Source organism: Canis lupus, chromosome 11 (genome assembly GCF_003254725.2).
Source record: "Canis lupus dingo isolate Sandy chromosome 11, ASM325472v2, whole genome shotgun sequence".
Lineage (NCBI taxonomy): Eukaryota > Metazoa > Chordata > Mammalia > Carnivora > Canidae > Canis > Canis lupus.
Genome location: NC_064253.1, coordinates 51,502,604 through 51,518,508, shown reverse-complemented (window position 1 = coordinate 51,518,508; position 15,905 = coordinate 51,502,604). Strand labels below are relative to the sequence as shown.

Genomic DNA, 15,905 nt, shown 5'->3' with positions numbered 1-15,905 from the left:
AGAGAGGCAGAGACATAGGCAGAGGAAGAAGCAGCCTCCCTATGGAGAGCCTGATGTGGAACTTAATTACAGGACCCCAAGATCTCGATCTGAGCCAAAGGTGCCCAGAAATCAATTCTTCTCAGAAATTCGAAAGCGCCGCTCTATTGCTCGCTAATTAGATTCCATTATTGTTCAGCCCAATGCCATTCTGATTCCTGATATTTGTATATAATTTTTTTTTTCTAAAGAAGAGTTTTGGAATTTCTTCAAATCTCCAGGGTTCCAAACTGTGATGTTGAGGTACGCTTGGGTAGGTTATTTCTATTTGTTGTATTGGGTACACAGTGGGCCCAGACTTTCAATTTGGAGTCTCATGTTCTTCAATTCCGGGAAATGCACTTATCTGCCTTCCTTCCTTCCTTCCTTTCTTCTTTTCCTTCCTCTTCCTTCCCTCCTTTCCTTCTTTTTTCTTATTTCTTCCCCACTGATGTTGAAGATTTAGAAAAGAGAGGAATTAAATGATAAGCAATATCCTGAGAAGCAGTAGTAGCTCCAGAATTTCTAAATAGGTTGAACTTAGGATCAGCAAACAGATCAGAAAGGGTGGGCAGGAGTGGTAATTGTCTTGAGGTTCCATCTATATAGCAATCACACTTTTTTTTTTACTCAGGATACAGATTTATTTGGGGTAGCTTAAACAATGTATCATTTAGGTATAATACTCTGTGTTGCATGGGCATAAAAAACAATCTCAAAACAGCTTAAACAATGGAGGAAGTTTATTAGTCATATCTATCAAGAAGGCTAGAGGTAGAGTTATTGTGGGGATAGTTAACTCAGAGCCTCAGCACGTCATTCAGATATTCTATTAGGATGGCTATCATCATCTCAACCATCATATCCAGCTATGTTAACTTTCAGAGGCCAGTGGGGAAGAAGTTAGATAAACTCTCCGAAATAAACTCTGTTTGGTTTCAATGGGGAAAGAGTCATGGGGCAGCGAATCAACTGCAAACATTTCAGGGTTCTACAATGATTAAAAAGATAATGTAGGGGCAGTCCCGGTGGCACAGCAGTTTAGCGCCGCCTGCAACCTGGGGTGTGATCCTGGGGACCCTAGATCGAGTCCCACATAGGACTCCCTGCATGAAGCCTGCTTCTCCCTCTGCCTGTTCCTCTGCCCCCCCCCTCTCTCTCTGTGTCTCTATGAATAAATAAAATCTAAAAAAAAAAAAAAAAAAGATAACGTAGGAGGATGTGCAATCCAGTGTATCAGGGAGGGATTAGCCTTTGTTGGGACCTGGGATATTTCCTTAATTCCAACTAGTGAAGAGAGGATGGCTGTATAGATATTTGCAGATTGGTAGTAGAAAGTCAGAGAGTTCATGTTTTAGGACTTATTTTTTCTTTCTGCAGTTCATGAGTCAAGGTCATCAACTGAGAGAATGGAAGGAAAAAAGGAGGGTAAGAGGTTATAAAGGTAGTGAAAGTATAAAATGTTTGTTATAAAGAGTGGAGGAACAACTTAGAAAAATATAGTAAGCTTGCTGGCCAACATAAATTGGGTGATAATGAATTTAAAGTGATAATAAATCTGCTGGGCTGTACAATTTTCTCCAGCAATGTGTAGCTATTTGAATACAGACAGAGGGAAGGTGAGGGGTTATGTTCTTTCAGGGTTAGGGTTTTACTAGACAAATATATTTTTAAGAGAATAATTGTAATGTGAATGAAGCTAAAGGGCTACCATTGAGGATACTCCAACAAATGAATGGAATACACTAAGCCATAAACCATAGAGCCTACATAGCAACATGGAAAAATGCTTATGAAATAATATTAGTTAAAAGAAAGTAGAATACGGGGCGCCTGGGTAGGCTCAGTCAGTTAAGAGGTTCCTGGGACTAAGCCTTGCATGGGGCTCCCTGCTCAGTGAGGAGTGTGTGTCTCCCTCTCCACTGCTTGTGCTCTCTCAATAAGCTCTCTCAAATGAATAAATAAATTTTTTTTAAGATTTTATTTATTTATTCAGAGAGAGAGAGAGAGAGAGAGAGAGAGGCAGAGACACAGGCAGAGGGAGAAGCAGGCATCATACAGAGAGCCTGACGTGGGACTCGATCCAGGGTCTCCAGGATCACGCCCTGGGCTGCAGGCGGCGCTAAACCGCTGCGCCACCAGGGCTGCCCAATAAATAAAATCTTAAAAAAAAAAAAAAATTAAAAGTTAAAAAAAAAGAAACTAGAATACAAAATAATTTGTTTTAAAGATTTATTTATTTATTTATTTATTTATTCATGAGAGACAGAATGAGAGAGAGAGAGAGAGATTGAGGCAGAGACACAGGCAGAGGGAGAAGCAGGCTCCTCACAGGGAGCCTGATGCAGGACTTGATCCCGGATTCCGGGATCACGACCTGGGCGGAAGGCAGGCGCCCAACTGCTGAGCCACCCAGACGTTCCTACAAAATAATTTTAATGCTATAATTACATTCCTAAAAAAATTTATATATGTGTGTAAACAGAAAGGATAAGCAGATGGGATTACAGGTGATTTAAATTTATTTTATTATTTTATTTTTAAATTGTTTTAATGTATCTTATTTTTTAAAACTTCTACTTATGCTCATGTTCAGCTTGATTTATAGATCTTCTTTTTGTAAGATCTTTATCCAGTCTACTAGTGTTAATTGACCATTCTATCTTCATTAAAACTTGTTTTATAGGGTCAAAACCAAACTCATCCTGGGGCCAGGCTAGAATTTCTGTAGATGTTTACTAAATTTATGGATCTTTGGTGAAAGCAAAAAAGCCTCAGGAGGGATCCCTGGGTGGCTCAGTGGTTTAGAGCCTGCCTTTGGTCCAGGGCACGATCCTGGAGTCCCGGGATCAAGTCCCGGGATCAAGTCCCGCGTCAGGCTCCCGGCATGGAGCCTGCTTCTCCCTCTGCCTGTGTCTCTGCCTCTCTCTCTCTCTGTGTGTATCTATCATGAATAAATAAATAAAATCTTAAAAAAAAAACCCTCAGGAATGTAGATTTGCTTAACAAGGTTTAAGTCAGTTCAGTTACCATAATTCATTCATTACATAAATATTTTTTGAGCTTATATTATTTGTCAGACATTGTGTGAGGTACATGAATATATGATAGAAAACAGCCTAAAGAACAGGGAGACCAGACCTTTGGTTCAGTCTGACATTCACAAAGGGCCTCAAACTTTGCCTTTATCCTTATGTACAAATGAATTTTTTTTAAATTTTTATTTATTTATGATAGTCACAGAGAGAGAGAGAGAGAGAGAGAGAGAGAGAGAGGCAGAGACACAGGCAGAGGGAGAAGCAGGCTCCATGCACCGGGAGCCTGACGTGGGATTTGATCCTGGGTCTACAGGATCGCGCCCTGGGCCAAAGGCAGGCGCCAAACCGCTGCGCCACCCAGGGATCCCACAAATGAATTTTTATATGTAAATTATATAAATGTAAAATTGTTTTACTGACATATAATTAACATACCATACATCTCACGTATTAAAAATGTACAATTCGGGATCCCTGGGTGGCGCAGCGGTTTGGCGCCTGTCTTTGGCCCGGGGGCGCGATCCTGGAGACCCGGGATCGAATCCTACATCGGGCTCCCTGCATGGAGCCTGCTTCTCCCTCTGCCTGTGTCTCTGCCTCTCTCTCTCTCTCTGTGTGACTATCATGAATAAATAAATAAAATCTTTAAAATAAAAATGTACAATTCAATGATTTTTAGCATATTCATAGGGTTGTGCAACCATCAGCACAATCTAATTTTGTAATATTTTCATCACCTCTGAAACCATTATGTTGTACACCTGAAACTAATATATAATACAACTAATGTTGTATGTCAACTACACCTCAATTTAAAAAAACGTAGCTTTCAAGAACTGTTCAGTGGTATACTTTTACTTTATACTTGTCTTTATTTTTTAGATTCTCCATGGTGAGCATATTTATCTATAATAAGAAAAAAATACAATATATTTTTCAGAAAACATTCTTAAAAATAGACAAGATTTTGCTTCAAGTTTCAAAGGGAAAATGTCACAATACCTTTCACTTCATCTTTCTCCATAAAAAGACATTTAAGCTTAAATATTTTCTAGGTTAAAGTCTGGGCAATTAATAGCATTTCCTGAGAACTGTTCTCCACAATCCTTTAATCTTGAATGAGTGAGAGATTTATAGTCCTAATCTCCAAAGGAAGAAAATCCAGTGTGGAAATGATATGCCCCAAATAACACTCTTAGACAGTGGCACTATTTGCCTTCAATTCTTGGGTCCTCTACATGGAGCTTCCCCCACCTGCACCCGCCACCCTCTAAAAAAAGCTTTTACACTTGATCAACTCTGAGAATCACTGATTAAGAGGCTGAGATTAGAGTGTGGATCTAACAGTAGTTCTCAGAGTGTGGTCGATGGACCAGTAGAATCAGCTTCATTGGGAATTTATTATTAGAAAGGTAAATACTTGGCTTCAAGCCAGACTTACTGAATCAGAATTTCAAAAGTGATCTAGGTGATTTTTATGCACACTCAAGTTTGAAAAGGACATCTAGAGGAAACTGGGCAAAGAGGCTAAGAGTACTCAAAAGGAAGGAGGTGCAGAGCTCCCCAATGTTCAGTGTATATATTTTAAAGCATATACATTATTATGAAATAGTCTAAAAAACAAAATTTTTTATATACTGGGGATCCCTGGGTGGCTGAGTGGTTTAGCGCCTGCCTTTGGCCCAGGGTGTGATCCTGGAGTCCCAGGATCGAGTCCCACATTGGGCTCTCTGCATGGAGCCTGCTTCTCCCTCTGCCTGTGTCTCTGCCTCTCTCTCTCTCTCTCTGTATCTCTCATTAATAAATAAATAAAATCTTTTTTTAAAAAAAGAAGCGGAATAAAAGATATTAAATATACTATAAACAAGAAAGTATGGCTAGAAAAATTTTCCTTGGCTTTGGGCTAAAAAGGGTCAACAAGTTAGCACAGGTCTTAGATTAAGGGGCAAAAGATATCTATAATTCATTTTCCTAGTTTGATGCAGTCTGTTAAATTAAAGCTATCAATTTCATATAGGAATTTAGGAATCAAATGTGCCGAGCACATTTTGGTTATCCTTCTCTCAAACCATGATTGGCTATTGGTGGGTGGTCAATCGAAGATGATGGGAACTCCTATTCAACCATTTATTTGAACATGTTTCTACTTTGGAGACATGGCTTAGCAGGAGAAACATCTTTATCAGTGGCTTTCAAATTGTGCTTTACAAAGCTCTTTCAGGGGACTGAAAGAAAGGTAGATGAAGGGGATGGAGAGGAAAGGAGGGAAAGAGAGAACCAGGTTAGACTCTATTTCCCCAACTCCTTGCCTTCAACCAAAACAGCTCAGATTTTATCTTTTTGTCTCCACTTTCTTGTGGAATATTTAAACAAAGAACTCCCCTCTAAAACAAGATTGCGATTCTCTACTACAGATCTTCACAAACCAACACAAAGCCACAGCTGTCTTTTGTTCCCCAGAGATCAATGACCCTTGTTAACTATTACTACCACTTGGTTGTTTAGAAAGGACTCACGAATACATAATGAGGCAGGCCTCAGGCTTCCAGGCCTCCCTTTTCCAATCACTATCATTAGGGATGAATAAACTAATGATGTTGTAGGTTGCTGTGTTGGATCTCAAGCAAAGCACATTACAGAAATCAGCCTATAAACTGAAATAACCACTACATTATCTCAGAAGTTAACTATAGCCATAAGTAGAAAGAAAATAAAATTTTAAAGAAATAGACTAGTAGGCTAGTACAACCAAGTAAGAGACATGCTTCAAAGTAGTTACCTTAAAAGATTTAATTCATTCCAGTAGGGCTCCTATTCAAAATATTTCTAGAACTCCTGGGGTGCCTGGGTGGCTCAGTCAGTTAAGCATCCAACTCTTGATTTCAGCTCAGACCTTGATCTCAGCTCAGGGTAGTGAGTTCAAGGCCCGAGTTGGGCTCCACACTGGGTGTGGATTCTATATTAAAAAAAAAAAAAAAAATTCTAGAACTCCTATAAAAATTTTAAAAAGTTAAAAAAATATGTTACGTTAAAAGAAGGGGGAGGGCGCCTGGCTGGCTCAGTCAGGAGAGATCATGTGACTTGATCTCAGGGTCTTGCATTCACGCCCCATGTTGAGTGTGGAGCCCACTTAAAATAAAAATTAAAAATATATATATATAAAAATATTTCTAGAACTCCCCTTTTGGAACTGCAAAAAAACCACCAAGCCAACTCACAAAATTGTGGGATGTTATCAATCATTGTTTTAAGTCACTAAGTTCTGGGGTGGTTTGTTATATAGTAATATATAAGTGAGACAGAAAAATTTAAATTATTATGCTTTGGGGGGTATTTAAAGGAAATGATTAGTCTTATAGAAAAAACTCTAGCTATACAGAACCCGCAGAGAATAGGTTAGTTTGGATAAAAAGAGCTCAGCTGTATATATATTTTTTAATATTATTTATTTATTTATTGGAGAGAGAGCAAGCACAAGTAGTGGGGAGAGGCAGAGGGAGAAGCAGACTCCCTGCTCAGCAGGGAGCCCAACACCAGGCTTGACCCCGGCCCCAGATCATGACCTGAGCTGAAGGCAGGCACTTAACTGACTGAGCCACCCAAGTGCCCCAAAACCTGGCTGTATCCTTAAGTAAATGGAACACAACACTTTAAAAAACAAGGAAATAATATTTTGTAAGAGAACTCCATAATGAATGGGATCAGCAGTAGGTCCTCAACTTTCCCTTCTTGAGTTTTTGCTTTCTTTCCTTAGGGTCACCTGAACCCTATCTATTCTGAGTTTAGGAAGACTGCTATCCTTTTTTTTCTTTACCTGAGTATGGATAAAAATAACTTTCCATTTCTCCCTGAGTACACTAAATAAATATAAGCCTATATTTTATTTTTAAAAAGAGTTGTACAAGAAAAGAAAGTACAAAAGTATAAAAAACAATAAACAAGTTAAATATAGATTTTAGGTTACTAAGTTAAGCAAGTTAAGTATAGACTTTGGATCCTAAGATAACTAAAGTCTAGCCAGAAGTTGCCTGGACCTGTTTTTCTCTCTACTCAGTTATCAATCCATTGCCCTTGACTATAGGACTTCACACAAATGAAAAACAGCAGATACTTCAAAGCTTGATGTCTTATCTTCCTGGAGGAGATAAAAGATTATCCTATTAAATCAAGAATTCTAGAGAACAGAGGATTTCTTCTTGAAGTATCAAAATTAATTTTTAAGAAACTTCAGATATTTGGGGGGTGCCTGCGTGGCTCAATTGGTTAAGTGTCTGCCTTTGGCTCACGTCATGATCCCAGGATCCTGGGATGGAGCTCAACATTGAGGTCTCTGCTCAACAGGGAGCCTGCTTCTCCCTCTTCCTCTGCTGTCCCCCACCCCCTTGTGCTCTCTGGCACTTTCCCCGCTCTTGAATAAGTAAATAAAGTCTTTTTAAAAAAAAAAACAAAAAACAAAAAAACAATACCACTTTAGATATTTTGGTAAAACTCCTTTTATTTATTTTTATTTACTTATGATAGAGAGAGAGAGAGAGAGATAGGCAGAAGCATGGCAGAGGGAGAAGCCGGCTCCATGCACCGGAAGCCCAATGTGGGATTCGATCCCAGGTCTCTAGGACTGTGCCCTGGGCCAAAGGCAGGCGCCAAACTGCTGCGCCACCCAGGGACCCCTGGTAAAACTCCTTTTAAAATACACTTTTACTGGGGGATCCCTGGGTGGCGCAGCGGTTTGGCGCCTGCCTTTGGCCCAGGGCGCGATCCTGGAGACCCGGGATCGAGTCCCACGTCGGGCTCCCTGCATGGAGCCTGCTTCTCCCTCTGCCTGTGTCTCTGCCTCTCTCTCTCTCTGTGAGACTATCATAAATAAATAAAAATTAAAAAAAGAAAATACACTTTTACTGGAGCACCTGGGTGGGTCAGTTGGTTAAGTGCCCGACTCTTGATTTCAGCTCAGGTCATCATCTCAGGGTCATACAGGCCTGTGTCAGAGATCACGGTAGGGTCCGCTTGCTCCTCCCCCAGCTAGCACATGTGCACGTCCGCACATGCGCGCAGGTTCTCTCTTTCACAAATGAATAAATAAAATCTTTTTTTTTTTTTTAAGCCACATGTTTACTTTATTATTTTTTTAAATTTTTTATTCATTTATGATAGTCACAGAGAGAGAGCGAGGCAGAGAGAGAAGCAGGCTCCATGCACCGGGAGCCTGATGTGGGATTCGATCCCGGATCTCCAGGATCGCGCCCTGGGCCAAAGGCAGGCGCCAAACCGCTGCGCCACCCAGGGATCCCTCTTTTTTTTTTTTAAAGGTACATTTTTACTTATACACTTTGTTTTGTATACAGTATATAGGTTATAACTTAACTTTTTATTTTTTAAAACTTTTTCTTAATGATTCACTATGAATACTGATATACTAGGCTAATATATAGTTTTGTTCTCAGTTTTGTTCTCTTTTGTTCTTTGTTCTCTGTTAAGGACTTGCATAACAAATCATCAAACATACTTCTATTCAAAAGGCAAGAAAAAGATGACATGATCTTACAAGGAAAAAAACTCTTAGAACTAGTAAATTATCTGGCAGAGCTGCAGGATACAAAATCAACACATAAAAATCTGTTGTGTTTCTATACACCAGCAAAGAACAATATGAAAAGGAAATGAAAAAAAACAATTTCATTTACAATAACATCAAAAAGAATAAAATACCTAGGAGTAAGTTTAATCAAAGAGGTAAAAGACTTGTACAATAAAAACTATAAAAAAATTGGAGGAAAAAATGAAAGAAAACACAAATAAATAGATATCCTGTGTTCATGGATTATAAGACTTAAAACAGTAAAATGTCAGAACCTGCAATGTATGACAACATAAAGAGACATTATGCTATGTGAAATAATCTAAGTACAGAAAAGAAAACCTGATTTCACTTACATGAGGTATATACAATAGATAATTAATTAATGAAAAAGTGGAGAAAAAAAGTGGAATTATGGTTGCCAAGGGCTAGGAGACAGGGAAATGGGGAGTTGCTGTTCAATAGGTATCAAGTTTCAGACAAGTAAGATGAATAAGCTCTAGGGATCTGCTGTACAACAAAGTACCTATAGTCAACAATACATCGTTAAGTGTTCTTTCCACATTAATAAAAAAAAAATCTCAATACTACCCAAAGTGATCTGCAGATTCAATGCAATCATTTTCAAAATCCTGATAGTATTTTTTGCAGAAATAGAAAAATCTATCTTAAAATTCATATGGAATCTTAAGGGATCCTGAATAGCAAAACAAGTTTTTTTTTTTTTTTTTTTTTTTAGATTTTATTTATTTATTCACGAGAAACACATAGAGCAAAGACATAGGCAGAGGAAGAAGCAGACTTTCTGAGGGGGGCCTGATGCAGGACTTGATCCCAGGACCTCGGGATCATGGTCTGAGCCAAAGGAAGATGCTCGCTCAACCACTGAGACACCCAGGTATCCCACAAAACAATCTTTAAAAAGAAGAATAAAGTTGGAAGGCTCCCATTTCCTAATTGTGACACTTACTACAAAGCTATAGTAATCAAAAGAGTGTGGTATTGGCATAAATACAGACATATAAACCAATGGAATAGAATAGAGAGCCTGGAAATAAACTCTGGCATATCTGGTCAAATGATTTTTGACAAGAATGCTAGGACTAGGGCAGCTCAGTGGTTTAGCGCCGCCTTCTGCCCAGGGCGTGATCCTGGAGACCCGGGATCGAGTCCCACGTCGGGTTCCTGCATGGAGCCTGCTTGTGTCTTTGCCTTTCTCTCTCTCTCTCTCTCATGAATAAATAAAAAAATCTTAAAAAAATTTCTTAAAAAAAAAAGAATGCTAGGGCTATTTGATGGGGAAAGGGCAGTCTTTTCAATAAATGGTATTGGAAAAAAAATGGTATTGGAAAAATTGATATCCACATGCAAAAGAATGAAGTTGGGCTTTTGTCTTACACTATATACAAAAATTAACTCAAAATGGATCATAGACTTAACCATAAGACATGAAACTATAAAAAACTTAGAACAAAATATAAGGGAAAAACTTTGTGACACTGAATTTGGCAATCATTTCTTATATGTTGCACCAAAAGCACAGGCAACAAAAGAAAAAACAGATAAACTGGATTTCGCCAAAATTTAAAACTTTTGTGCATCAAAGGACAATCAACAAAGTGAAAAGGCAATTCACAGAATGGGAGAATATATTTGCATATGATATATCTGATAAGGACTTCTATCCAGATTATATAAAGAACCCCCACAACTCAACAATAAAGACATGTAACCCACTTAAAAAATGGGCAAAGGATGTTAAGAGACATTTCTCTAAAGAAAATATAAAAGTAGACAATAACCCCATGAAAAGATGCTCAGCATCCCTAACCATTAAAGAAGTACAAATCAAAACCACAATGAAATACCATTTCACAACCTTTTGTTACTAAAAACAAAACAAAAACAAAAACAGAAATAACAAGTGTTGGCAAGGATGTGGAAGAACTGGAACCTTTTATATTGCTGGTGGGAATGTAAAATAGTAGAGCCTGTGGAAAACAATCTGCTGGTTCTTCAAAAAAAGTGAACATAAAATGATCATATAATTCAGCAATTCCATTTTTGGGTATATATCTAAAAGAATTACAAGCAGGGACTCGAATAGATATTTGTACACTCATGTTCATAGCAGCATTATTCACAATAGCTAAAAGGTGGAAGCAACCCAAGTGTCCATTAATAAATGAATGAATAAGTAGAATGTGGTATATATATCAATGACTATTATTCAGCCTTAAAAAGGAAGGAAATTCAGATACGAGCTGCAAAATGGATGAACCCCGAAGACATTATGGTAAAAGAAATAAACTAGTCACAGAAATATAATATGGTTTAACTTATATGAAGTATCTAGAATAGTCAAATTCATAAAAAAAGAAAGCAGAATGTTGTCAGAGGCTCTGGGGAAAAGAGTATGGGGTTTCAGTTTGAGAAGATGAAAAATTTTATATATAGATGGATAGTGGTGATGGATGGATAACAGTGTGAATATACTTAATGCCACTGAACTGTACACTTCGGAGTGGTTAAAATTTCTCCAAAGAAGATATACAGATAGCCAACAGACACGTGAAAAGATGCTCAACATCACTCATCAGGGAAATGCAAACAAAACCACAATGAGATATCACCTCACACCTGTCAGAATGGCTAAAATCAAAACACAAGAAACAACAAGCATTGGTAAGGATGTGGAAAAAAGGTTGCACTGTTGATGGGAATGCAAACTGGTGCAGCCACTATGGAAAACAGTATGGGGTTTCCTCAAAAAATTAAAATTAGAACTACCCCATGATCCAGTAATTGTACTACTCGGTATTTATCCAAAAAATACAAAAACACTAATTTCATGGGATACATGCATTCTTAAGTTTTTTATTTTTATTTTTTAAAAATTTATTTACTTATTTCAGAGAGAGAGGGAGAGCACTCATATGCACAAGCATGAGCAGGGGGAGGGGCAGAGGGAGAAGCAGATTCACAGCTGAGCAGGGAGCCCAATGTGGGGCTCGATCCCAGGACCCTAGATCATGACCTAAGCCAAAGGCAGATGCCCAACCTACTGAGCCACTCAGGTACTCCCATTCCTATGTTTATTGCAGCATTATTTACAGTAGCCAAACTATGGAAGCAGCCTAAGTCCATCAAGAGATGAATGGACAAAGAAGATGTGATATATATATATATATATATATATATATATATATATATATATAACGGAATATTATTCAGTTATAAAAAAGAATGAGATCTTACCATTTGCAACAACACAGATAGAACTAGAGAGCATAGTGCTAAGCAAAATAAGTCAGTCAGAGAAAGACAAATACCATAAGATCTTAATCATATGTGGAAGTTAAGAAATGAAACAAATGAACAAATGAAAAAAAAAGAGACAACCATGAAACAGACTTTTAAGAGACCGGAGTGGGGGAGGGGCAGACGGTGAGGAAGAGAGAATAGTAAGCAGGCACTATGCCCCCAGTGCAGAGCCTGACATGGAGCTCCATCTCACAACCCTGAGATCATGACCTGAGCCCAAATCATGCTGGACACTTAACTGACTGAGCTACCCAGGAGCCCTGAGACTCTTAACTATAGAGAACAAACTGATGGTTACCAGAGAGGAGGTGGGAAAGGGAATGGGGGGATAAGGGATGGAAATTCAAAAGTATAGTTATTATGATGAAAAAAAAGGATTAAAAAAAAGAATAGTTAAAATGGTAAATTTTATGTTGTGTGTGTGTGTGTGTATATATATATATAACCATAATTAAAAAAAAAGAGTTAATGCAGTAGGAGAGGTTCTGCTACAAGTTACACTTTTTTGTTAGAAATCTACCCCCTATCCCACTCTCATCTCCACTCCTAGCTATCTCTCTCAGAGCCATGTTGACATCTGGCCACTCAAAATAATATGGTCATTTTACATGACAGACTCATTTGACAAGTACTATAATATTATATGCCAGTGTCCGAGTAGGTGTTTTTCGGGTAACCCAAACATTGATCAATCATACTATCTCTATAGAGCCTGTCCTTACCTAACGTGTCATGAACCATCCCAGTCAAGTGACTTTTAATAGAGTGCTCAGTCATTGTGTATGAGTAACAGAAGGGTGAGTTATTGTCCTAAGTTTGCAGAGAGAAAATTAGAACACATAAGCCTCCCCATGAACTAGGGTTGCCAGATTTAGCAAACAAAAATACAGGACACTTTATTGTTTACCTGAAATTCAAATTTAACTTGGCATCTTGTATTTTATCTGGCAACACTCTGAAGTATTGTAAGTTGAAGAGAAAATAAATTAAAAAATCCAGAGTGTTCTGGGCTGAGGTCTTACTTAATAGGGAGCCTAGACAGATGAAAGTAAAAAAGCTCCTTAAAAATGTATTGGTTTCGGGCAGCCTGGGTGGCTCAGTGGTTTGGCGCCGCCTTGAGCCCTGGGCGTGATCCTGGAGACCCAGGATGGAGTCCCATGTCAGGCTCCCTGCATGGAGCCTGCTTCTTCCTCTGCCTGTGTCTCTGCCTCTCTCTCTCTCTCTCTCTCTCTCTCTCTCTGTCTCTCATGAATAAATAAATAAAATCTTAAAAAAAATGTATTGGTTTTACCTTCCCCACCAAAAAAGGTATTGGTCTCCAGATGCAATGCCCATGTGGACTCCAGTTTGGGAGCCCCTCCCTGCTTTGGGTTTCTATGGTCCAAGACTTACTTTATAAAGGCAGATCAGAGAGTGGGAAAAAAGAGAAAATGGAGAAGGATAAATCAAAGCTAGAAATGGGTGAGGACATACTCAGCTTCTTGTTAGGCCAGGCCTCAAAAAAGAACTTTCAACACTTAAAACAATTAGAGGAAATCAGATTTTGACCTGGCTCAAAGTGGAAGAGAAACAAAGGTGGTAAGCGTAAGCAAAAGGAGGAGCATAGGTAACAATATAGGGATAGTGGTGGGATCTCTCTTCCTTCCCCAAAGCTGTATCACTGCCTCCTAGAAACTCCAATAATTATTTGTACTTACTTTGAGCCCCAGTTACAATAATGCCACTACTGGTCAGGCAACTACTTTCAGCTTATCAACTCCTACAGCTTCCCAGCCATTTTTTCATCACTCTGCAGTGTCATCTACTTCCCCTACAGAACCTGGGCCAAAACTGAGGTCTCTGAACCCTGTCTCACCTTCAGGAATCTGAATCTGTTCAGGTTATCCTCCTAAGAATCAACAAAAACAGGTTTCAGGCTGTTCTTTGAGAATTCCATCTTTAAAAGGCTCACATTCTCATATATTACTGATACTGTTCACATAGTGGTAATCCCTGTCTGACTCAGGTCTACTGAGAGGCCATAAATGGCCCCATATGGCCTGATCATACTACAGTAGTATTTAGGAATATTTGATCTTAATCATATTAGGCCTGCCTGGGATGTCTACCACTCCAATCTCTCAGGGGCGACGGTGGGGGTATCCAGGAGCTAAAGGGCAAAAACCAATGAGGGATTTTATTCCTCAACCTGTCCTGAAGCACCAGCTGACAGGCTACACTGAGTCAGCTTTAAAGGCTGTGGCTGACCTCCAGAATATTTCCCCACAGGGAGTAGTTAGTCTCTAGGACAAGAGTAGCAGGTCGCTTGGGCAAAAGCTCTTTCAAGATTATCTGGGCAGCCTCTAAGGCACTTACCAGTAAGAATTTCTGCAGTACCCAGCTCTGACTTTTTTTCAGTACACAGAAGGTTAGTGGAAAACATCTGATACATAGAAGGTCCTACCTGATTAAATTAGATTCATGAATTGAAAGACTGAGTATATTCAGTTTTAGGCTCCTGATATGAGTAGCGCAAATAACCCTCCAGATGCTCTTCCTTTTCCCCTCTTCATGTGCCTAGAGACACCTTTCCCACCAAAGCACTCTGCCTTGTACCTTCTGCATTGGGCTCCTTCATTCATTTATCCACCCATCAAATATTAACTGAGTGCAAACGTGTGTCAGGCACAGTTTTGGGGAGCTGGGGTACAAACGAATAGAGTGTGGTCTTTGCCTCCAGGACGGCTCCCTGCTGTCTGCTGGGCCAGCCTGGCAGTCCCCAGCCAGCCCTGGGCGCGGGATCACCATGCCCTTCGAAGCTGGTAAATGCAGTGGCGGCGGGACTTGTCGGGCAAAATGTCAGGCGTTTTCCGAAGGTGAGAGTGAGAGATCTAGCCTGGCTCAGGCGGATACCCGCTAGGGAGGTCAAAGGGGCGGGGGGGCACAGAGGGCCCGGCTGGCACTGGCTGCAAGGAGGCCCCCATCCCGTCAACAGTCCTGGGGCTCGGTGCTCGGCGCCTGCGCTCCCCCCCAGGGCTGCCACAGGAGATGTGGGTACAACGATGACGGGGGAGTCAGCTGAGGGTGCCACCGAAGGGACAGTTTGAGGAGACGGTTGGGGTGGATCTGGGGTGACGCCCAAAGGAATATTTGGTCCTTGGTGCTTGAGGGTTCAGCGGATGGTAGAGCAGAAGGGTCAGGAGGAGGGCAGGTCTGGTCGGTCCGGAGGGTGGGAGCGGACCCGGAGGGTGCGGATGAAGGGCCAGCGCGCAGGGTGAGGGGAAGGGCGGGGACGCACCCAGGGCTTTCTCCTAAGGGATCACTTGGAACGTGAGGGCAACGGGTCTTCCGGACCCCGCCAACCCCAAAGAGGCGTCCCTACCTCGTTTCTCGCCTCAGCGTGATCCTAAGGTGCCGGCGGTGAGGGTGTTGGCGGCGGCGGCGGGGCGGCGGCGGCGTCTCGCGCCCTCCTGGGGTCGCGCAGCAGCCGGGACAGGCCGGCGTCCCCCTCCTCTCCAGCCGGGGTGGTAATGTCCAGTCCCCCCTGCAGCCGCGGCACCGATGGTCCGATCTGGGTTGCCCTCATGCCGCCCCCGCGGACGGCGCGTTGGTTCGGTCCTCCCGGCCGGCGGTGCTCGCCCACCTCCCCCGCTTCTTGCGGCGATGGGCGCAGCGAGTCACGCGCAGTGCTTTCCCGCGAGGGGAGCGGCGAGGCTTCGGCCGCGGCCCCGCCCTCCGCGGCCCCGCCCCCGCCTCGCCCCGCCCCCCCGCGGGGTGGGGCGCCGCCTGCGCCGCTCGGGTGCTCGGGAACCCCGTGGACCGTGGGCGCGGGGCTAATAGCTTCGCAGCTGGGTGTGTTTGCACACCCACCTTCGCCCGAAGCAGCAGTTCTTAACCCTGGCACTCCAGCACAACCTCTTCGGGAGAGCAGAAACTCCCAATAGAGCAGTAAAACCAAGGCCTGACCT

At 41.3% G+C, this 15,905-nt stretch overlaps 1 protein-coding gene across 1 annotated transcript in view; it reads right to left on the bottom strand.

Annotated features, from left to right (window-relative positions):
* Nucleotides 1-15,653, bottom strand: part of RUSC2 (RUN and SH3 domain containing 2) — a 70,327-nt gene extending 54,674 nt beyond the window's left edge. Inside the window, 1 exon segment of the mRNA XM_035697175.2 lies at nucleotides 15,320-15,653. The gene's annotated coding sequence lies outside the window, so the exon portion shown is untranslated.
* Nucleotides 15,654-15,905: the final 252 nt, after the last annotated feature.